General features: G+C 40.2%; 1 protein-coding gene and 1 long non-coding RNA gene across 9 annotated transcripts in view; one reads left to right on the forward strand and one right to left on the reverse strand.

Annotated features, from left to right (window-relative positions):
• Positions 1–23,408, reverse strand: part of TMEM108 (transmembrane protein 108) — a 402,326-nt gene that overhangs the window by 23,265 nt on the left and 355,653 nt on the right. The gene's annotated exons all lie outside the window — the stretch shown is intronic.
• On the forward strand, positions 14,553–17,745 carry LOC132683098 (uncharacterized). Of its 2 annotated transcripts, XR_009612046.3 has the most exons (3): positions 14,553–14,718; positions 17,366–17,484; positions 17,661–17,745. It is a non-coding gene; the product is annotated as an uncharacterized LOC132683098 (long non-coding RNA). The 2 variants fall into 2 exon arrangements; XR_009612045.3 differs by lacking the exon at positions 14,553–14,718 and having other exon boundaries at positions 17,223–17,484.

The raw sequence follows: 23,408 nt of genomic DNA on the forward strand, positions 1-23,408 counted from the left end.
ATTTTTGGCCCAGGAAAATACCCTACATGAGCAGAAGAACATTTTATGAAGACAGGCAATGACGCAACAATAGTAACAACTATGATGACTACAATTAAAAAATAAAACTTTCCCCAAAGATAGCAACACTTAGGACAACTATGCTGCCTTCTAACTTCAGCTTTAGCTTTTTTTGCCTTAGTCATTCAGCTCCTCTTAGTACAAACATTTTCCACCTAGGACTCTTCCTTGGTCTTGAAGACTTTTTAGGTATCCCTCCTTGTGTGCCTGTAATCTCTAAGCCTAACCTATTCTAACCCCTATCTTTTTGAATGGAAATAGCATCTTATCTATTTGCATGTCAGAATTGTAAGCTACCAGAAGGTAGAGACTGTGTCTGGTTCAATGTTATATCTCCATATCTAGTGTAACACTGTGGCTACAACAAATATTTGTTGAAGGATAAGAAACCTAAATTACTCACTAGTCAGCTGTGGTAGTTTGTATTTTCCAAAAATAATCACCACAATACATCCCAACCCACCCAACTCTTCTTAAACATGACTTGGCACTCCTAGTGGAGAGGCGAGGTCTTTGTTCTCTCCCCTTGAATCTGACTGGGGCTATGACTGTGGCTGAAGTGAAGCCACATGACTTCTGAGGCTAGGTCATAAAAGGTGGTTTGGCTTCTTCCTAGTTCTTATTCTTGGGTGCTTACTCTTGGAAGCCAGCCACCATGCTATGGGGAAGCCTGAGTAGTCCATTGAAGAGTCCACGTGGAAAGGAAATGAGGCCCCTGGACTTCAGTCCCAGTGGAACTTTTGAGATAACAACCAGCACCAACTTGCTATCCATGGGAGTAAGCTATCTTGAAGACTGATTTCCCAGCCCCAGACAATCCACCCTAGCTAAATCTTGATGGAGCAGAGACAAGTGATCCCTGTCCAAATCACAGATTTATGAACCAAATGAATTATTATTTTTGTTTTAAGCCACTAAGTTTTGGGGTGGTTGGTTAGGCAGCAATAGTGACTGGAATACGACCTATATAGAAGTGAACTTAGAGCTCTTTCAGTGATAATTCTCAACTTACGCATCAGAGTTATTTTTTGTTTGTTTTTTTAAGTGCAGGAACTCAACATGCTGATTTTGACTTGGGTTCCCTTATTTTCCTTCTCTTTTGCTCAGACTTAAGGAAAGGGAAACATCTTAATTCTGGGTTCTTTCTATAGCATCACGATTTCTCCAATTTAGGCTACAAGTTCCCCCAAAGGAAGAAAGGAACATGGCAGCCTAGGAGTGCCATGGAGCTTCTTGGTCCACCATGCACTTTGTGGCTCAGGGAGACAGATGGAATACAGCTGGAGGCCAGTATATGGTGGCCACAGATTGGAGAATATGACTATTTCCTTCAAGGAGCTACAATTTTAGAAGGGAAGAAAATCAGCTATGATAGGGGCATAAACCCATACACCAAAGACATTCTCTCAAAGACTTCCCTCAAATAAACAAAAATAAGAGTCAGAATTAGATGGATGAAAAGGTCAACTCAGCTTCTAATAAAATAACGGATCATTAATATTCAGGGAACATATCACTGACATCATGGGAAAGAACACAAATACAGCCCCGACTGGCTTGTACTCTCCCAAACTAAAAGGAAAAGGCTAATAAAAAATGTTCCAGCTTTACAGTAGAAGAACCTGACAAATACTACCTCAGCCAGGCGATGAAGGTTAACATCAACAGAGATAAAGTCATGGCGACAGTATGTACCCTTGACATGAACATAGTACTTTACCTCTGTAGTTTTCCTTCCCCTATACACCCACTCTAATGATAAGAAAAACATACGAAAAATCTAAATTGAGGGACAGTATACAAAGTATCTGATTGATACACCTCAAAATTGTAAAGGTCATCAAAAACAAGGAAAGTCTGAGAAATTATCATAGGCAAAAGGTGCCGAACGAGACAATGTGATGTGATATCCTGGATAGAGTCCTGAAACAGAAAAAGGACATTAGGGAAAAATGAAGAAAATGTGAATAAAGTCTGGACTTCAGTTAATAATAATATTATCATTTCATTAATTGTGACAAATGTACTATAGTAATATAAGATGTTACTAACAGAAAACCGAGTGCAGTGTATATAGGAATTCTCTGTTCTACTCTTGCAACTTTTCTGTATGTTTAAAACTACTCTGAAATTAAAAAAAAATTTTTTTTTAAGTTCCATGTGGGTCCTGGAGGGGGACATAGTTGAAGGGAGCTTTGCAGGCAACTTTCCCAGCAACCTGGTATAAGATCATGTGTCCACAGAAGGGGGCATGCAGATACAACACTGTGTAGGGGGAAAGACTGAGTCCCACCCTGCCGCCCTAATGGCAGCTTCCAGCTCCTCCTATCTTTCTTAACTTAGTTGGTAGATTCTGATTTAACCTAGCTAAATATGTTGTGGAGCCTACCTGAAGAAAGAGAAAGGGGAAAAAAGATTCCATGACTATTGCCAGATACATTTATCTATATTCCCTCTGATTCTCAGCTTTTTAAATATTTGCATTCAGATCCAAAGTGTAGAGTTTGGAGGTGAAACAGAGACCAACAGCCTGAACACATAGTTTTTAAATCTGTTCAAAATCCAACTGAGGGGTCAGGGTAAATGCCACTCACTTAATATAGTCACAACTTCCTTGACCCAAGAAGCAGGTTGCATGAAAACCAAAGCTTATTTATCATTACTATGGGGCTAGATTGCCTTACCATTTAACCATGGGAGCCATATAAGGTGTTGGATATGGATACTTCTAACCTCATTCAAAATTTCTACCCATACCCCCTTCCTGCTATGTGATAATGTATCAGTCTCTAAAAACCAAACTTGGCTGTCAACTTGTCTTGACAAGATCAAGGCCCTTCAGTATTTCTGGTCAGAAATGATGGCTCCCTGTGCAGTACTCCCAGGGCACTCTGTTCCCATTTATATTGTGGCCCTTCTCCCTACAGAGTTCTTTATTCAAGGGTGTGGTAGGAAGGCATGGGACTGGTGGTGGTGGTGGTGGTGGGGTTAATGGTATTTAGGATCAATTCTGGCTCTGTAATTTCCTAGTTGTGTAACCTCAGGCAAATTAGTTAAACTTTGTTTTCCCCAGCTATATAATAAGGATGATGATGCCTAACTTCAGGGTGTTTTCAGAGGTGGGAGAGGAGACTAAGAGGTACAGAGCATCCACACAGTAGTGGCATTCAACAGGTAGCAACTGTTGTTTTAGTTTCTACTACATTTAGGTCACTCCCCTGGGGCCGTGAACTTCTTGAGCATCTGGAGCCCCAGAACTTAGCTCACTGTCTGACTCGTACAAGGAACACAATAATGTTTTCTGAACAATGTGGGAATAAAAGAATACTTAATTTCATGCATTTGAGTTATCTGCAGCTGAATGTTTACAACAAAATCATAGATGTTTATTTCTTTGTTGACAATGTCAACGGAAGAAAGGAGTAAAAAAAAAATGTGAGTCCTGTGATGTGGCTATACAAAGCCTGCGTGTGTCTTCATGTGTGTATTTATCTCACTTTTACTTTGCTTGTTTTTGTGGTTAACATTAACTAGTTCAAATGAACACAGCAACGCATAAGACAGAGCGAGGCAGGAGAAGGCTGAGACGGAACCTACATCCTATGTATCCTCCTAAGATCCTCTTCCGCAACTGTGCCCACTGCTGCACGTTCCATTCCTAATTACAAAAGCAAATAAGCCTTGTTTCTTCCAAAGTTCTAAAGGGTTGTGTGAAAGCGTGTGCCAGGAATTGGGCTTTACAGAGATATGTCTTGGCTTTGGCTTCCTGGTTGAAGGTGTGTGCTCTGGGCAGGTTTTTTGTTTTTGTTTTTTAACCTTTTATTTATTTAGTTTGAGAGAATGAGAAAGTTCAAGTTGGGGAGGGGCAGAGAGAGAGAGAGAGAGAGAGAGAGTGAGACAGGCGCGCACGCACACAAGAGAGAGAATCCCAAGCAGGCTCTGCACTGTCTGCGCAGAGTCCGACGCGGGGTTTGAACCCGTGAACTGTGAGATCATGACCTGAGCCAAAGCCGGACACTTAGCTAGAGCCACCCAGGTGCCCCTGGGTAGGTTTTGATGACAGCAATAAAGAAGTAGGATGAACAGAAGGACTTATGTTGAGGGCCAGCTGACAGGGGAGCCAGCCCTGTGAAGCCCATAGAGTCTCTAGATGCTTGGCTCCTATAAACCCAATAAAATGACTCCTCCAGGGCCTGAAGTCCCACAGCTTGGGGTCTTGGCCAGTGGGCTTCTCAATGAGCATAAGAGAATCTTTGGAACTCCTAAGGAGCCCCTTAGATAGTTCTGGGGACCTTGTCAGATAGGCAAGGTCACTAGTATCTGTCTACCCTCAGCTTTAAATTCTCAAAAGCAAGAAGAAAAGGCACAAAGTTTGGGCTTGATCATGCCTGAGAATCATTTACCTAAAAAGAGCATTGGGGTTTTTGACCTGACATCCTCTGGGGCTTGTCTGAAGCATTATCTCTCAGCACCCACTCCTCTTCACAAAGAGCTTGCTGTTTACTAAGAGGAAAATGGGAGGCCAGCAGGGACAGTGGCAAGTCTGAGGGGAAGGGGTGGGCTGAGTGGAGAGGCTGACATCAAAGAAGGGTGTCTGCTCTCTCTGCCACATTGGCTTGCCTGCTCCTGAGCTCCTGCAACTTCTCCACTAGTATTGTGCAAGGCTGCTTGGTATTCTCCTGGTTCCCTGATGGGGCTGGCTGCAGACTGTCTGGTACGGCTCTCATCATTTGCCAAAGTTCACTGCCTGTTCCAGTTTGCCTGGAACAAAACGGCTCAGGCAACACAGCTGTGCATTCTTGTGAAATTGCCTAATTTCCCATTTCAAGGCAGAATGCCCATACTCGAAGGTATAATTTAGGTTTTGGGCATGAGCTAGATTTCACAATTGAATTCTGAGTCAGCCCTCCAGGCTGTGCGTGCTTGGGGATTAAAGCTTTGCTCCCTCCCTGCTCGTCCCTCCTCCCCAATACTGATAACTATTCACTAATTTTAGATTTCCACTTATTGAGAAACTACTATGTGCCAGGCACTCTACTAGGTGATTTTTATATATTATCTTACTCAGTTATCGTAAAACCCTATGAGGGAGAAAAGAACAAACCTTAATCCATGTGACTACAAGGGTACCTACCCTCCACCTCTTTATTCTTCTCTGTTGGAGTAGAAATCTATGGATTTAGGTACTTAAACAATTCAGTGTGGACTTAGAGGTAGCTTTCTGGAGGAAAAACTAATAAAATCATCTTGTGCATGTCAAACCAAGGAGACAAGAACAACATATACAGAACAAGGAAAGAACAATGGAAGATAGTCTGCAATTCAAGACTATGTGGGATGTAACAGATTTGATGTACACTAGCTTGGCAGGGAACCCATGAAAGGCAGAGGAACCCAGCAAGTCTTCCTGGAAGAGGAGAAATCTGAATTCTCTTACTACCATTCCACCATTCATTCATTTCTTCATTCATATATTCAACAAACATTTATTGAGGGCTAAGCTGAGGGTAGCTTTGTGTTTTCTAGATAAACTGGCATCCTGATCTCAGCCATGGGGATGGCTGCTATTACCTCATTCCCCATCATGGGCACTAAAATGCATATTGGTAGAGAAAATTCTGGCAAATTCTGAAAAGGAATTTTTTCAGAATTTATCCATGGGTAGAAAACACTTCAGCACTTTATATTTTACAGTGTGCTTATGTTCAGAATCAGAACACACATTTATTAAATATCAAATTATGTTTGAAGGTATTTTACTCCTAAAAACCCAATTAATACTCATATTTTATAAGAGGTGGGTTTCATTCCCTAAAGCCAAATTTCAGAGATGTTAAAAGACTTACTCAAAGTCACACATTCAAGGGGGAGCCAAGATGAATACATAGCACACAGTTCAAACACTGCCTCTGACTTGAACCAAAGAAAATAAGATCAGAATCAAACCTGAAGCACATCCTGAAATGTTCTACTCCCAGGCTGAGCCTAGGGTGACATGGGGACCACCACCCCAGCCCAACTCCAGAATGTTGTTTTTTGTAGACATCTTCTTCAGTAGCCTAAGGTAGCTGCCCCTACCTCCTAGGCATGGGGAAGATGGGAGGTGGTTCCTTGCCCCAAATTTGGTTAGCTGTTCTTCCCTTACTCTAGCCACAGCTCCCACAACAGGTACTGAGGCACATAGGTAAGTGGTGTCCTCCCCAACCAAATGTGACTCAAATTTCTTTTAAAATCTAGAACACACTGTTTAAATCCTACAGACCTAGGAATAGGACTCTTTGTAATAAATGGTGCTTAAGTTCTATCCTTCTCCTCCCTCTTCTCTTTCCTGGAGAGATATGGGGAGAAAACAGACACTGGGACTAGGTATAAATTCACTCATTAGTTGTATGGCCTTGTATCAATTTCCCAGGCAAGGTGGCTATGTTGGGATTCTGTCTGGTGCTTTCTATTCACCATAATGTTCTTTCATTAGTTCTCAAGATTTTGTACTAAGTTGGTGTAGTGGACAATGTTGCTTGCCATCTAGATTCCTCCCTCCACCCCCAGTAAGGAGGTCCTTATTCTATAGCTACTAGGAGTATTGGCAGCTGATGGCACACAGCTGAGTTTCTCTTTGGGAATTGCTCTCAGTTGACAGAGCTGCCTTGTTCATGGATATACCCCCTTCCTGGGAAACTTGCATCCAATGACCGGATCCTGTTGTTAAAAGGACTAATCTCCTTGCTTCAATTTGGGACAAGTGTAAAGGGCCACTCCAGCTCCAGAGTTCCCCATAGGGTTGGTTGAGGATTTTGGTGTGACTGCATCACAGCCAACTTCTCCCCCTGCCCAATACTGCTTCCTTTACTCTACTAAAGGTATCGATTCTGGGAACACTTCCAAAAAACATCCAGTATGCAAATTTACAGCTCATAGTATGCTTTCTGGGAATAATATCTGCAACATATAGTATCCAATCAATGCTGATAAGGAGGAGGAGGATGATTCCCCCCCCCCTTGTCATTCTTTTCCTATGTCTTACTCATATATTACCCGTTATGTCCTGTGTCTTAACCATATATTTCTTCCATCTCACTTAATATTCCCTTAAAGATTCACCACTTTTAGATACCCTCTCTTGGTGTACCTCTTTCCTGGTCCTAGTCATTGTAACCATGGTTGTCACTCTAAATGATATGTAAGATCTGTATTTTTGTCATTGTGTATTTCTGACATCTTTTCATTATCCTGGAAGCCCTTTGAGAGAATAAGTATTTTCAAATTCAATTTAAAAATATCAGTCTCACCCAAATTTGAGGAGGGGAAGATGGCAGTGGAGTAGGAGGACCCTAGGTTTGTTCCAGGAACACATTAGATAACTATCAAATCATCCTAAATACCCCAGAAATTGTACTGAAGACTGAAAGAACAAATTCCACAACTAAAGGGAGAGAAGAGACCACACTGAAGAAGGAAGGAAGTGTGGAGATGTAGTTTAGGAGAAAAATGGATCATGTGTGTTGTGGAGGGGAGGGAGCAATGGTTATGGAGAAGGGGGAGAGAGAGAGAGAGAGAGGAGAGAGAGAGAGAGGAGAGGTGAGGTGAGGCGAGGCAAGGCAAGGAGAGAGGTGCACACAGGGGAATGGACAAGGAGAATGTTTCCTCAAAGCCATTGGAAAACGAGAGGGGCTGAATTTCATGAGTTCTCTAACCAGTGGGTCATAAAATCTGGAGTTTTAAAGGTCAGGAGGCTTGGCTGGAAAAGAGCCCAGAGGGCACTGCCCTGCTCCTGGAGAGAAGGCAGGCAAACAACCCAGGGGCAGACAGTAAAGAAACAGCAATCTGAAAAACACCTGGGGCATAGTGGGGAGATTACCTTGGAGATCATCTTGGAGAGCAACCCTGGGAGGCAGCATTCATGTAGATGTCTCTCTGGGAACAGGAGAGCTGGCTAGGGCCATTTCCCTCCCCTGCCCCTCTGCATAAACACAGAGCCACCTGTGGGAAGCAGCACAGCACCAACACTGGCTGCTTAATTTGCTTATATCAAGCCCCACCCACCATGCTTTGGTGGGACTGCCCTTCTCAGTCAAGCTTGCCTTAGTCACAGCATGGCAGACCCTGGCCCTAGAAGACCAGCACAAACCCCTGCCCAACTATGTCGCCTAATCAGAGAGTTAGTTGTACAGGGTCTCAGTTCTGGTGGCATTGGTGTCAGGTTTCATTTCAAAAGCAAACCAGAGCACACCTAGAGATAAAACTTGCCACATTCAGGCCAGGCACCAAACACTGCCCATAGCAGGCAAGAAGAACCTCTGCAGACAACTGGCCTGAAGGATACAGCAGCAAAATACAATAGCAGAGTACATGCAACATACACCAGAGACATTCCCTGAAGCACCAGATCCTGAGCACTACATCATCTCTTCTTTATAGGGCCATAACTGTCAGAAGCAGGAGACATAACTGACTTTTCTAACAGACAGAATGCATAGACTTAGACAAAGTGTCAAGATGGAGGAATTTATCCCAAATGAAAGAACAAGATAAGGCCATGGCTAGAGGTCTAAGCAGAACAGAGATAAATAATATACCTGATGGAGAATTTAAAGCAACAATTGTAAAGATACTCACTGGGCTTGAGAAAAGACAACATCAGTGTGACCCTTACCACAGAGATAAAAGAGTTAAAAAAAGAATCAATCAGAGATGAAGAGTGCAATAAATGTGATTGGAAACAGGCTTGATGTAATGAAAAGCAGGCTGGAAGAAGCAGAGGAATGAATTAGTGGCCTAGACGACAAACTAATGGAAAATAATGAAACCAAAGAAAAGACAGAAAGAATTATGCAAAATGAGAATAGATTTAGGGAACTTAGTGACTCCATCAAACATAATAACACACATATTATAGGAGTCCCAGAAGAAGGGAGAGAAAAGGGGGCAGAAAATTTATTTTAAAAAATAACACCAGAAAACTTCCCTAATCTGGGGAAGGAAACAGACATCCAGATCCGGGGAGGCACAGAAAACTCCCATCAAAATCAACAAAAGCAAGCCAAATCAAGACATTATAATTACATTTGCAATATACAATGACAAAGGAAAAATCTTAAAAGCAGCAAGACGAAAGAAATCCCTAACTTACAAAGGAAAACCCATAAGGCTAGCTGGAGATTTCTCAATAGAAACTTGGGAGGGAAAAAAAAAGAAACTTGGCAAGCCAGAAAGGAGTGGCATATTTTCAAGTTCTGAAGGGGTAAAATCTGCAGCCAAGAATACTCCATCCAGTAAGGCTATCATTCAGAATAGAAGGAGAGATAAAGAGTTTCCCAGACAAAAAACACTAAAGGATTTCATGACCACTAAACCAGCCCTGCAAAAAATATCAAAGGGAACTTTTCAGTGCAAAAGTGACAAAGACAAGAAAGGATTAGAGAAAATCTTCAGAAACAAATAATAAAATGGCAATACATATCTATCAATAATTACTTTGACTGTAAATGGACTAAATGCTCCAATCAAAAGATATAGGGTGTCAGAATGGATTAAAAAAACCAAAACAAAACAAAAAACAAAACCAAGACTCATCTATATGCTACCTATAAGAGACTAATTTTAGACCTAAAGAAACCTGCAGATTGAAAATGAGGTGGTGGAGAAACATTTATCATGCATATGGATGTCCACAGAAAGCCAGAGTAGCAATACTCATATCAGACAAACTAGGCTTTTTGTTCTTGTATTGTTATTATCCTGCTTTGGGTATGATGGGAGTACTGGCCTCATGGAATGATTTTGAATGTGTTTCCTCTATTTCATTCTTGGTAAGATTTTGACCAAAACTGTCATTAAATATTTTTTAAAAATGTTTAGTAGAATTCACTAGTGAAAGCATGTGCTCTTGGGCTTTTCTGTGCTGGGAGATTTTTGTTTGCTAATTCAACTTTCATTCTTGTTATTGGTCTAAGAAGATTTCCTATTTCTTGGATTCAAAATTCATGATTCAATCAAGATAACTTGGGCATTTCTAGGAATTATCTGGTTTCTTTTTCTAAGTTATCTGATTTGTTAGTATCTAATTTTTATAGTAATCTGTTATCACACTATGTATTTCTGTGGTTATCTGTTGTATTGTTTTCTCTTCCATTTCTCATTTTAGGTTTTGACCCTTCTCTCTCTTTTTCCTTTAATGGAGTAAAAGCATTGCCAATTTTATTTATTTTTATGGAAAACTTGGTCATTATTTTCAGTGTTATGTTATTGTTTATTCTAGTCTCTATTTTATTTATTTCTGATTTTTCTTTGTTATTATTTCCTCTACTAAACTTCAGCTGTCTTTTTTCTAGTTCCTTATGGTATAATATTATTTAAACTTTTTCCCTTGATACAAGCATTTACAGCATAAATTTCACTCTAACATCTCCTTTTGCTGCACACTGTAGATTTTGGAATATTGTGTTTTCTTTTTCTTTTGTTTTGAGACATATTTTGATTTGACCTTTGATTTCTTATTTGGTCCACTGCTTGTGCAGTAGTGTGTTAATATTTACACATTAAATATTTAATATTTACAGTGTAGATTTTCCAGCTTTCGTTTATTGTTGATCTTTAGTTTTATACCATTTTGGTTGAAAAATATATTTGGCATGATTTCAGTCTTTTTCTAAAAATTAATTTACTTATTTTTAGAGAGAGAAAGAGCACGGGGGAGAGGCAAAGGAAGAGGGAGAGAATCCCAAGCATGCTCTGCCATGTCAGTGCAGAGCTGGCCATGGGGCTTGATCTCATGAACTGTGAGATCATGACCTGAGCTGAAATCAAGAGTTGGGTGCTTAACCAACTGAGCCACCTATGTACACCTGATTTCAGTCTTCTTACATTTGTAATATTTGTTATATCTCTTTTTATGTGGATTCTTTTGTGTGTACTTGAAGAAAATGTGTATTGTTGGATGGATTTTATTTTTTTTATACACACACACATATATGTGTATATATTCATGTATATATGTATGTGTGTGTATATAAGTATATACATATACTTATACATATACATACATATATATATAAGTAAGGGGTTTGAATCTTGGCAGTCTGGCTTCAGGGATAGCCACATTACCACAAGGTCCTCCTGCTCAACCATAACTCCCTGAAGGATGGGAGGAAACATTATTTCTTTGTATATTGCCATAGCATAATGGAATGGAATGGATGGAATGTTTCTTAGATGGAATGGCTTATATATCTTTTAGAACCATTTATTCTGAAACATGTTTCAAGGAAAAAATGTTCTTTTTGAAAAAAAAAAACTAACTGAGGGTACTCATTTAAAATAAAGCATATCAGCCTGGCTCAGTTGGTAGACCATGTGACTCGATCTCAGGGTCCCACATTGGGCATGGAATCTACTTAATTAAAGAAAAATTTTAAATAAAAAATAGATAAAATAAAAATATATAAAAGCAAATAAAAAATAAAAAAATAAAATAAATGAAAAATTTAAAAAAACCGTATCAGAGGTGAGGTGGGTGTAGGGGATGGATGAAATAGGTTAAGGGGATTAAGAGTAAACTTAATCATGAAGAGTACTGAGTAATGATATATAGAATTGTTGAATCACTATACATAACAATGTATGTTAACTATACTGGAATTAAAATAAAAAAAATAATACACCAAAAAAATCTATTCCTCCTACCCAATAATATACGCTGATGATTGAAGGCATCTAATCCTGTTGGCTGAACATTTGACAAACCCCTTATAACCACCTCATCTTCCTCTCATTCAGTTAATTCATTCAGCATATATTTACTGGGTGTCCTATCTGAACTAAGCATTGTTTATGCTATGTGAATACACAAAGAAATAATGTTTCTTCCCTATCCTCCAGAGAGTTATGGTTGAGCAGGAGGGCTTGTGGTAATGTGGTTGACTCTGATGCTAGATTGCCAACATTCAAACCCCTTACTCCCATGTTCTAGCCCAGTGACCTTGGGTAAATTAAACTGTCTGTGCCTTAATTTCCTCACCTATAAAATAAGATTAAAAACACTATCTTATAGGATTATTGTGAGGATTAAATAAGTTAATATATAAGGGGTTTATAACACTGTCTAGTAGACAGTATTATTAAGTCTACACTCTCCAATATGGTAGCCATTAGTCACATGTGGCTACTGGGCATTCTAAATGTGGTTAGTTCAAGTTGAGATGTTCTGAAAGTGTAAAATACATATCTAATTTTTCCAGGTGATTCCAATTTCACCAAATTTGATAGGCACTGCTAAGGGAATGCAGAGGAACTGGTGACAGGTCCTGTTAGAAGAGAAGACCATGTCACCCACCATCCACACCAGTTACAGAGAAGACATAGGGCAGGGGAGGCCACACAGGAAATGGTCTAGGCATTTTAGTAAGTTTGAAATACAGATAGGTAGCCTACAGCAATGCTCCATTCCACACTGCTTGGCAACTTCAGTTGCTGCTTTTTCTGGAAACAATGCCCTCTTTGCCAGACTGGGTCTGCAGTCTTCTACACCTTTTTAATCTAAAGTGAGCCTAGAACAAAGGGAATCTAAACTCTTTGCCCTAGGTCAAATTAATTTGCATTTGTAAAGCACAACCTCAAAAGGCATGCTTGTTATTCCCTGAGTTGTGCTCCCTACCAGGTGGATGTGGAGCTGACTTGGCAGCCTAGGTTCAGAAACAGTGCAAGAGAGCAGTTGCAACAGCTCAGGAGCTAGCCCATGACAAGTGGGTCAGCTTCTAAATAGAGCCACTTCTTGAGAACATCATAAGCCACGGGAGGATTAGGGGGTAGCTATAGAGATCTTTTTCCATTAAGAAACAATTCTACACTAACTCCATGATTTTGCACTTTGGATTTATGATCTTTTTTTTTTCTCTTGGGCACTTACCAAATAAATGTCTTTCATTTAATGAAGTCTAAATTCTGCCCTTGGTCTTCAATGGGGCTACACAGAGGGACATGAGTCCAGAGAAGTCCACGCATTATGATGTGGGTATGACACATTGTGAATTAAAGGACTTAGTAAGCTGATGCTGCATTACTCTTCCTCGGGGAGAGGAGAGCTGGGGATAAGGGGCCCCATGGGACATCATCACCTGGGAGGAGGTTGCAGGTGCATAACAAACTCATCTTTATATGGAAACCTGTCTTTGCTCTCTGCTCCCCAGGTTTCTTCTTCTTCTTCTACTTTTTTTTTTTTTACAGCTTGTGTATTCATAGACCTCTCCATTCACAATGATGAATGATATCACCTTCCCTCACTTCCCTTAATGCAATTATGCTGCAGAAGTTTTGGGCCAGTGCAAGGTTTCCATTACATGATTTCTTGGAAGTGGCATTGTGTCTGTGGCTTTCACCTACCAAAGGAAGGGCAAGCATCCGAATATTAGCAGTGATAGGTGTCTCATGTTTACTGGCAATTATGATAATAATAATAATAATAATAATAATAATAATAATAATAGAAGTGTAGCAGTGACAGTGGTCGTGGCAATAGTAATGGTCAAAAAGGTATTATTTATTTGGTCCTACTATTTCAGCTTCTGTGCTATATACTTTGCTACAATGCCACATTGTAGTCTTCAAACAAGACTGCCCTAAAATATCATCCCACAGGTTCTTCCTACAATGTGATGCTGACATTCATTGAGATATGTGGTCTATGTTCTCTTATACCTGGGTAAACCTGTGACTGTGGCAGAAGTGACACTATGAGTTCCAAGTTCTATTAATGAGGAAGCATAAGGCAAGCTGGGGGCAAAGCACAAGCTAACAACCTTCTCTGCCCCCACCCTAGATGGGATAAGTGTGACATCCCTCGGCACTCCTGAGTGTCCAAGAACAAAGTAAAGAAAAAAAAAAACACAATGGTTAACTGATAGAGATCACCATCATGCAGGACATGAGTCTCATGTCTTCAGTTTACAAATGTCTTAGTAAATGATAAGAAAATGGCAATCTTATCAAAAGCCTAATCTCCAGAAACCCATACTCAGTTTCCTGGACCCCTAACAACACACCCCCCTTCGTGGTGATGTGAGAAGGAAATGGCAAATTTCCTTATAACCTGCAGCCAATAGACAAATACTTGAGATAGGCAGAGTAAAACATTCTTCCAGGAATTCCCTACTATCTTAATGTTAATGCTTTGCTAGAGAAAAAACCACCTTAACTTGACAATAGCTAGGCTTCCAGTATCTTATGAATCCTCGTTAGCATATGAAAATCTGTGTGGAGTCCTCTCTTTTGCCTTTACCTCCCCCAACTCCATAGTATATAATCAGTCACTCCTCACAACCCCTGTGCAATTCTTTCTGCCCAAGGGTCCTGTCCTATGCTTTAATAAAATCACCTTTTTGAACCAAAGACATCTCAAGAATTCTTTCTTAATTGTCAGCTCCAGACCCCCACCATCACTCCAAAACCCCATCACTATGACTTCATAAAAAATAACATGCAATAAGATGATGCTGCCATGGATCATACAGAGATGGACATGCCCCAGGAGCCCTAGCTCTTTAAGCCCCCAGCTGTAGGTGTCTCTCCAGCATTGACTGCCAAATGGGAGTAAACTAATCTTTAGGTGATTTCAGCCCAGTTGATGCCAAGGGAAGTCCCCACTGAGTCCTGTCCAGAATGCAGGTTTGTGAACAAAATTAATGGTGTCATTGTTATAAGCTGCTAAGTTTTGGGAAAGTTTGTTACACAGTAATAGTAAACGGAACCCCTATGTTATCTCATTAAACCTATGTAATAACCTTTCAAACTAGGTATTATTGCCATAGCTACCTTACAGATGAGGAAACACGCAAAGAAGTTTAAGTTATTTGGCTGAAATCTCACAGTTGGCATGTGGCAGGGCTGAGCTGCAAGCCCAGGTCTGTCTTGCTCTGTGTGCAGATTCTGAGTCAGATCCTACCCAGCCTTGGCTACACAGCCCATTCATGTGCTACAGTCCCCAGTGGGTCTGCACCCCTGCCTAGCGTATCTGCTAGATTACACATCGACATCTGTAAACAAAGACGGCCTCTGGGTTTTTCACTGTGTTGTAAGAAAGATTTACCTTTTAAAGGTCTGCAGATACGGCTGATTCCTATGCTCAGTATGAAAACACACTTGGCACTGAAGTGAAAATGGGAAAAAAGAACACAGGCTGCCTTGAGGTTAGATTTGGGTTGCAATATCTTAGTACATTCCGGTGGACTTTAAGATGTTGGCTTGTATGTATGTACGTATGTATGTATGTATGTATTTAACCATCCATAATGTCATTTCCATCATGAGATGTATTCTAAGAGTCAAATGGCTTCTTTGCTGTCTTTTATTTTGGAGCTCAATTGGTTTGTAAGCAGGAGACAACCCATTTGGGATACTCTTTCAGAGCTGTAGCAAAGTCAGCTGTGTTGCTTGTATTTTCACCAACTGTTACACCCCAAATGACAATCGGAGCTACCCTTTGAATTAGCAAGGTCTCATCAGATACAGAAGGAATACCATCAGCGACAGCATGAAGCACAGTATGATCCAGTGCACAGCATGTGGGAGACAGGGTCACCAGTGTCACTCATGGCCAATAGGAACCTTCAACCAGGTGGAGTAGCTCTGCTCCTGCAGAGCTGGTTTGTAAATCAGAATACCCAGGAAGCAAACAGAGAACCAATGCAGGGAGGGTCTGCTCATTTCTATTTCTCTGGGGTTCCCATACTATAGGGCAGAGACTTACCCTGTGTACAATCATACTGGAGGGCTAACTTGACTCCATCTTCTCATTCTTGAATATTCCTTCATTTTTCATGGCTCCCTTTTGATTGATTCAGGGAGACATTTATTTCTCTCCTTTTAAATTTAAATTTATTGAGGTGTGACTTATATGCAATTAAATCCACACATTTTAAGTGTACACATTGATGAGTTATGACAAGTATACAAACTTATGACAAGTATACAAGTATACTTATGACAAGTATCCTCAGTGAAGATAAAGAACATCTCCATCTCCTTGGAAGGTTCCATTGTGTCCCTTTGCAGTCAGATCTCCTCCCCTATACCTACTCTGGGCAACCAATAATCTGACTTCTATCACTACAGGTTTGCTTCTTCTGTTCTTGTTTTGTTTCTCGCTTTCACTCAGCATAACATCTGTGAAACTTATTCATTTGCTGCATCGGTGGTTTGTTCCTTTTTTATGGCTGGGTAGTATTTCATTACATGACTATGCCCCAGTTTGCATTCATTCATCTAATGATAAACATTTGGGTTGTTTCCAGTTTAGGACTATTATGAATAAAGCTCCTATGAACATTTGTTTACAAGTCTTTGTATGGACATATGTTCTCATTTCTCTAGGGTAAATACCTAGGAGTAGAACTTCTGGGACATATGGTTAAGTATATATTTAACTTTGTTAAAAATTGTCAAACTGTTTTCCAAAGTGGTTTACCATCTTACATTTTTGTTTCAAAATTTAATTATGTTGATTGACAGATGAATTGATTATTTAGGTAATAAAGTATATCGGTATGATTGAAAGTCAAAATGCAGAAAATACAGTGAAAAGTCTCCCTCCCAGCTTCAACTCACCTGAAAGTAAGCAGTGTTACCAATTAGTTGTGGACCTTTCAAGAGATAATTGAAACATTCACAAGCAAACCCTTAACTACATTTTCCCTTCCCACTCTTTATACAGGTGAATGTGTCCTGGACACCTCTTGCTTTTCTTACTTAATAATGTATCTTGGATATTGTTAAAGGGATATTTTCTAAAGTGTGTTCTGAGAAACTCTATCCCCATCAAGAGCTGTGTAAGAAAAATGGTCCCAAATAAACTTGGGAAAATGCTGCATACTTCAGCGAATCCTCAGAAATTCACAATTCACATTCAGGTATTAAAGGCTCTAAGAAGTCCTGTAATTGAAAAGCAAAGTTTCTAAAAATATTTGACCTGAGAATCTTTTTCTTTCCAGCAACATCTGTTTAACTTTGCAGAACTAGAATTCTGCAGAATATTCTTGGGAAAGCACATTATATAGACAGACTAGTAAACATTTTAGGCTCTGTGGATATGGTCTCTGTTGGGATTATTCAATTCTGTCATTGTAGTGTGAAAGCTGTCCTAGGCAAGATGTAAATGAATGGGTGTGGCTGTGACTCAATAAAGCTTTATTTACAAAAGAGGCAGCAGGCTGTAGTATGCAACTCCTGATCTAGGATTTGAGATAGTAAAGGACTTGCAATTATAAGTTTTTAAAGTGTTTTGTCAAGGCCTGCTGTTTGTGCTTTCTCCCTACAGGCCCTATTCCCTTCCCCACCCCAATTAATCTGCCATCTCAAGGTTCAGAAGGATAGCAATTGAGGGAAGGAGGGGACAGAGACAAAGGAAGAAGATGAGGATGGAGAGAGAAGGAAAAGGTGAGAGGGAATTGTGGAGAAGGTGTCCTGGAGCAGAGGTTAAAGAAAATAAACACTGCTAAGGGCTAAATCAATAGCTGCCTGAAATTAAAGTTCCTCCTAACTGCTTTTCCTCTCCTTTTTTTTTTTTTTTTTTTTTTTTGCCTCTCCTTCCCCTCTTGTCCCCTCTAAGCCAGGTGTCCACATGGAACACTGGGAAAAGGGCATCCATGTTTCACACTCTCATGGTCCATTTGATTAAATAAATGTCCACTGACTGAATGGAGACTTTTGGATTCTGGGCTTTAGCATCTCCATCTGTAAGACCATGAAATCTTTGTTGTTCATGTCAAAACCATCTGAGGATGCATCAGGTTGTGGCCAGACATGTAATTCTGGGAGTAAATTTTGTAAGTTTTCCATTATTAACAGTTGGGCAATAGATATAATAGTTATCTAAGAAAATTTTAGCTATTGTTTTAAGTACCAGATTCCATCAACTAGAAGAAGTAAAATACTATTGTTTTATGTATGAGTAAGAAACAAATATACAAAGTATGACACAATGCTTTCTTGCAATTATAATTTTTATTTTATACTTATTAAAAGAGCTCCTTTAGACTTACCTAGACACATTTATCATATATCCCTTCACTTACATCATGAAGTAATTGCCAATCCTTTTGCAAGCATCTCAGGAAAAAAACACAACCCGATTTGAACTGTTATGTAAGTGTTTTCCTTCTTTTGATTTCATCTAGAGTTTAATTGTTGCTTTGGTTTATGGAATGGAGACCATTCATACAATCATGGACATTTTTTCCACAAATATCAAATTTCGGCCCTGCTGCCCTACTTCAATGCCCTTTGCAAATGCAACTTTTTGTTTCCATGCTTTGTCACAGTGAATCTTTGTGACCTTTGTGTGTGTGTGTGGAAACTCTTTAAACAGCAGTTAAACATGCATAGTACCAATGGTGCATTTGCCTCAAATAGAGAGATGAGATGAACAACTACAACCAACATTCACCTGTGCACAGACAATGATGACTGTCATGAGTGCTGCCTGGCTGACAGCAACTGCAATATGCATTGTAGTTCCAGGGATGTTAAAGTGAACAGAAGTGTTTCTAACAACATAAACCTACATGAAGATGTGTGTTTAAACAAAGTCCTAATTTCAAACTTTAGTAGGTAAAGAAAAAATCCAGTGCCCTGAAGCAGGATGTTGTAACATTTTTCTTCTTCACAACCATTTCCAAATGCTGCACAGTGATATTCAGATACTTCCAGCTGAAAACCTGTGCAGTGGAGTCACCTGCATGGTAACAGGTCCAACTATGAGATTCCTGCAGGTGCTAACTTGGTATGACCCATGTCCAACTATGCGATTCCTGCAGGTGCTAACTTGGTATGACCCACAAAACTGTATTTTCGCACATGTCTGCCCTCCTGTGAACTCAAAAAAGATGTATGGTTTACATGATGAATTATGCATAAGAGTATGAACTGCTGATCATTTTAAAGTAAGAAAATCAGAATTGAACTATAGCTAGTTTCTTTTTAAACATGTGCTTAGCACATATGCCAAAGGAACGTGTAAAGGAAAAAGCTAATTTAGAAATTTATATCCCTGTAAAAAATGGTTTCATGACATTTAAAGTAAGATCTGACAGGCTTCTGCTACAGTTAAGGAGGCTGCCTGGCTCCATAAACCCCTTTCTGAGCTGGGCTTGCCAGGTTCTGTTTGGTAGGACTGGAAGAGCAGGGATCTAGTGAGATGTGAGTGCATGTTGGTGTGTCAGGGAAAGCACCACACTACACTGTGCGCTCTCTTGGTTATGAATCTTGTGTCTCTCTTGCCTGAGGTTCAGACCCAGGTCTTGTCTAATCCCAAGCTCCTGTTCTTTTCATCCTCTGCCATTTCACAAATGTGCTGATAGAACTCCCAATGTCAAAACCCTAATATTTCTGTTCTATACAATTCATTGTAGTAAATAAGCTTCCTGGCAAAGCTTCCCCAGGGATAGGGATGGTTGCCATGTGATATTCTGGATGCCAGCTCATCATTCTGTGCCTATTCTAGCATGGCAGAAGTCTGTCAGATGCCTGATCAGATTTCTTGGGTGGCTCCACACGAGAGTGAATTTCCAGATGTGTCCCTGGCTCCGAGCTTCACTGGCATGCACCTAACGTGGTGTATGCCATGCTCTCACCACAGACATGGAAGTCTGAAATGGTAGAACTTGTCTACGGTGTGTGCCATTCATGCTTTCAAAATGTTTTCAAGGTGGTTTACAAGAGAACAGGCGCAAACATAAGTCTTGTAATATAAAAACTGAGATCAAGACTTTACAGAGCAATAAAAAGACTAAATGCATTGAAACAGAGGGTAGAAACCAATGCAACAGGGAGAAGCAAGAGCCACCTGTGAAATTCCATGCTGCTGGCCCTGCCTCCTATGGTTTCATTGCTAAGCAACCTTAAAGGACACAAGTAAATCAATGCTTCTCCAGAATGTCAAGGAACAAAATGTAGGAGTGATCATGAGCCTGTCTGGTACTTGTGAAGGAAAGTTTGGGAAATGGGCTGTATGATTAAATTAGATGGTAGGCAAGACACAATGCTGTTCTTTTTCTGAAAGGGAGAGTCTGAGCATTGCAACCGGAGAAGACAACGAGGTCCTTGGCTGGCTCCAAAGCTGCTTCCATGTTTGTAGTGTGTAAGAAGTGATTATTTCCTTTTACTGTACAACCTTTATCTCAATTCAAATCTCATACCTAGGACTTCTCTGTCAATCTAGAAGCATGAAGGTAATAGAGCTGGGACAGATGCCACATGCCAAGTCAATTAAGGTCCTAAGTTACTGAATGAGAGTTGAGTAGAATACACAGGGCAGAAGCAGATACAGCAGTCCTTGGCATGGGACACTGGGCTTCCACTTCCCCAGTGGATAGGATCTTTACAAGATCTGAGGTCACACCAGATTCTTATTATGTCATTGCTCTTGCAGGCTCGCATCTTATGTCTTCATTTTCGAACAACTAAGGCTAATGATGTATATGCTCCAGTTTAAGGAGCCCTTACAAAAAACAGGGTCTCCTAACTCTTAAGCCCAAATCAGCATCAGATTGCTCTCCTTATCTTGAACTTCATGAAGATTGGAATGGGTGGGTGAAGGTAGCATTATTAATACCCTGGTTGCCCTTGAACAACATCTTGGTCTTTTGTTTTCTAATATTCTGGAAAGAGGTTCCCCCTAAACCCCATCCTGTCATTCTGCTGTTCAAATATCTAGTTGGCCTCCTTCAGTTCAAGGAGTTATTTCAAGATCAAGATCACATAGGTGAAAAAAAAAATCACATAGGTAGTAAGTGGTAGGGCTGAAACTTGAACCAAGGCCTTCTAATTTTGTTCAGAGCTATAACTCCCGATCACACATAAGGATGCATGGCAGTGCCTAAAATTTCTTAAAAAAATTTTTTTTAAATGTTTATCTATTTTTGAGAGAGGGAGAGAGAGAGAAATACAGAGTGTGAGCAGGGGAGGGGCAGAGAGAGAGGGAGACACAGAACCTGAGGCAGGCTCCAGGCTCTGAGCTGTCCGTACAGAGCCTGAGGCAGGGCTCGAACTCACCAACTGTGAGATCATGACCTTAGCCGAAGTAGGACACTTAACTGACTGAGCCACCAAGGTGCCTGAGCACCTAAAATTTCTAGGCCAACTAGAGCCTCTATGTTCTGTGTTTTTGTTTAGTTACCATTTCTGTTAGGTTAACATGAAAATAAAATTGTAAACAAAACTCTCAAAGTAGTCACAGGATATCCAATGATGCAATCTCAAAGTTTAGGAAGAGAGGTAACATTAGCTTTTAAGAAGACACCAATTTTGTATTCTAGGGTATTTTCGTGTGCATCTAATATATAGTTCCCAAACTTGGCTTTTCACTAGAAACAATAGGATTTTGGAAGCTTCTCTGATGAATCTAATGAGAAGCCAAGACTCAGAAACACTGATCTAATTATAGCTGCATGTTAAGTGGTTTCCATAGCCTGTCTCATTGAATGGGGCCCGAGAGGAAATGGAGGTAGTACAAAGAGTGAGGTGTTTGGAATCAAAGAGATCTTAATTCACATCTAGGCGGCTCCAGAGAGTGCTTCCAGCTGTGTCACCTGGGGCAACTTGGTCACTTGAACTCTCACTTCCTACATCTGTAAAGTGGAGACTTAGGATGATTTGGTAAGATGATATATGAAAGTGCTTCTCACAGTGTCTGGTACAGTCACTGTGGCTGCTATTATCATAATTATTATTAACCCTGAGGATGCCTTCTTTCTTCTTAGAGCATCATAGTCTCTATGCATCAGCCTTCCCAAGGGTTCAGAACAAAGTAACAAGTGACAACATGGGACACTGAGAGAGCACATCTGGAAAAAAGTCCACCATGCTAGATGTTCAGCAGCTCCTTGATTTTTTAAAACAGACTCACAAAAGTGGGGTGAGGCCACCTGTGATGTGTAATTGTAAGGAGAGGTAGTGGAATATTTTCTGGAGATCATGCTTTCTTATAAGCATACTGAGTTTGAAATACTTTGGGTGATTGAAACCAGCCCCTCCCTACCAGACACAAGTGTGAATTAATTCTGTGAATTAATAGGAGCAAACAGTTCAGGTCATAAGCCAAGGCAGGCATGCTCTATTTCTCAGGGCTTTGAGAAAATTACTACTGGAAGGAAAAGCCAGTCCTCCAGATGTCCAGCCTTGCAGGCAAGGGAAGTCACACCTGGACCACAGAGATGCTAGTGGCTTTTTCTACTGCTTTCTCTTCCCACCTATACTCCCAACCTTGATAAAACCAATTGTCACAGTCGCTGTTTTACAACTCTTCTTGTCTGATTTGGAAAGTATCACAAAAAAGTCCTTCTGAGTCCTATTTTAGGAATATTTATCAATATTTTCCTCTATTTGTTTCATAATTTCATCTTTTACACTATGTAATGGATATGTGTGCCACTCAGATCTGTCTTCAAGACTGAGGCTCTTGTCCACCAATAGCTGGGAGTATTGGTTGTGGATTGGCTTATAGCTGAATTCCTCTCCTGGAATTTCTCTCAGCTAAAGGGAGCTGTCTCACCCAAGATTACAACACTCTGGTGTGAACCCCATATCCAACATCTGGTTGACATCAGGGTCCAGAGGCCCTTGTCTTAATTTGGGACAATTTTGAAGGGCAATTCCAGCTCCACAGCTCCCCCTGGTGTGGGCTGAGTTGTCTTTGTTGACCACATGTCAGCCTGACTACCCTTTTGCTCCAGCAGACTAATTGCCTCAGCACTGAACCTTCTATATAGCCAATCTCCTTAAGGTCTGTTTTCCTAGGGAATCTTGGATGAACCGTTGAATGCATTTGAAACTTACTTTCATATAATGTGTGTGGTGAATCTCTAACTTATTGTTTCCAAATAATTATCTCAATAACACTTATTAAGTTATCCTCTCCCCAGTTTTTGGACTGCTACTTTTATTACATTTTAAATTCTTAAATATACTAGAAACTGTTTCTGGGCTATGTAGTATGCTTTTCTAATTTGACCACTTTTTGGACTTATAATACATATTTTAACTAGTATTACTTTATGACATGTTTGACATGTTTTGATTTTTGGCAGAGAAAGCCCCTCTTCATTACTCTTATTTAAAAAAAAATGTCTTTACTACTCTTGCCTGTTCATACTTAAAAAAAATGTTATTTAAATTTTAGTTAACATACTTGTCAATATTGGTTTCAGGAGGAGAATCCAGTGATTCATCACTTACATACAAAACCCAGTGCTCATCACAACAAGTGCCCTCCTTAGTACCCATCACCCAACTAGCCCATCTCCCACCCACCTCCCCTCTGTCAATCCACAGTTTGTTTTCTATCATTAGGAGTTTCTTGTGGT

This window comes from Panthera onca, chromosome C2, assembly GCF_046562875.1.
Source record: "Panthera onca isolate mPanOnc1 chromosome C2, mPanOnc1 haplotype 2, whole genome shotgun sequence".
NCBI classification, from domain to species: domain Eukaryota; kingdom Metazoa; phylum Chordata; class Mammalia; order Carnivora; family Felidae; genus Panthera; species Panthera onca.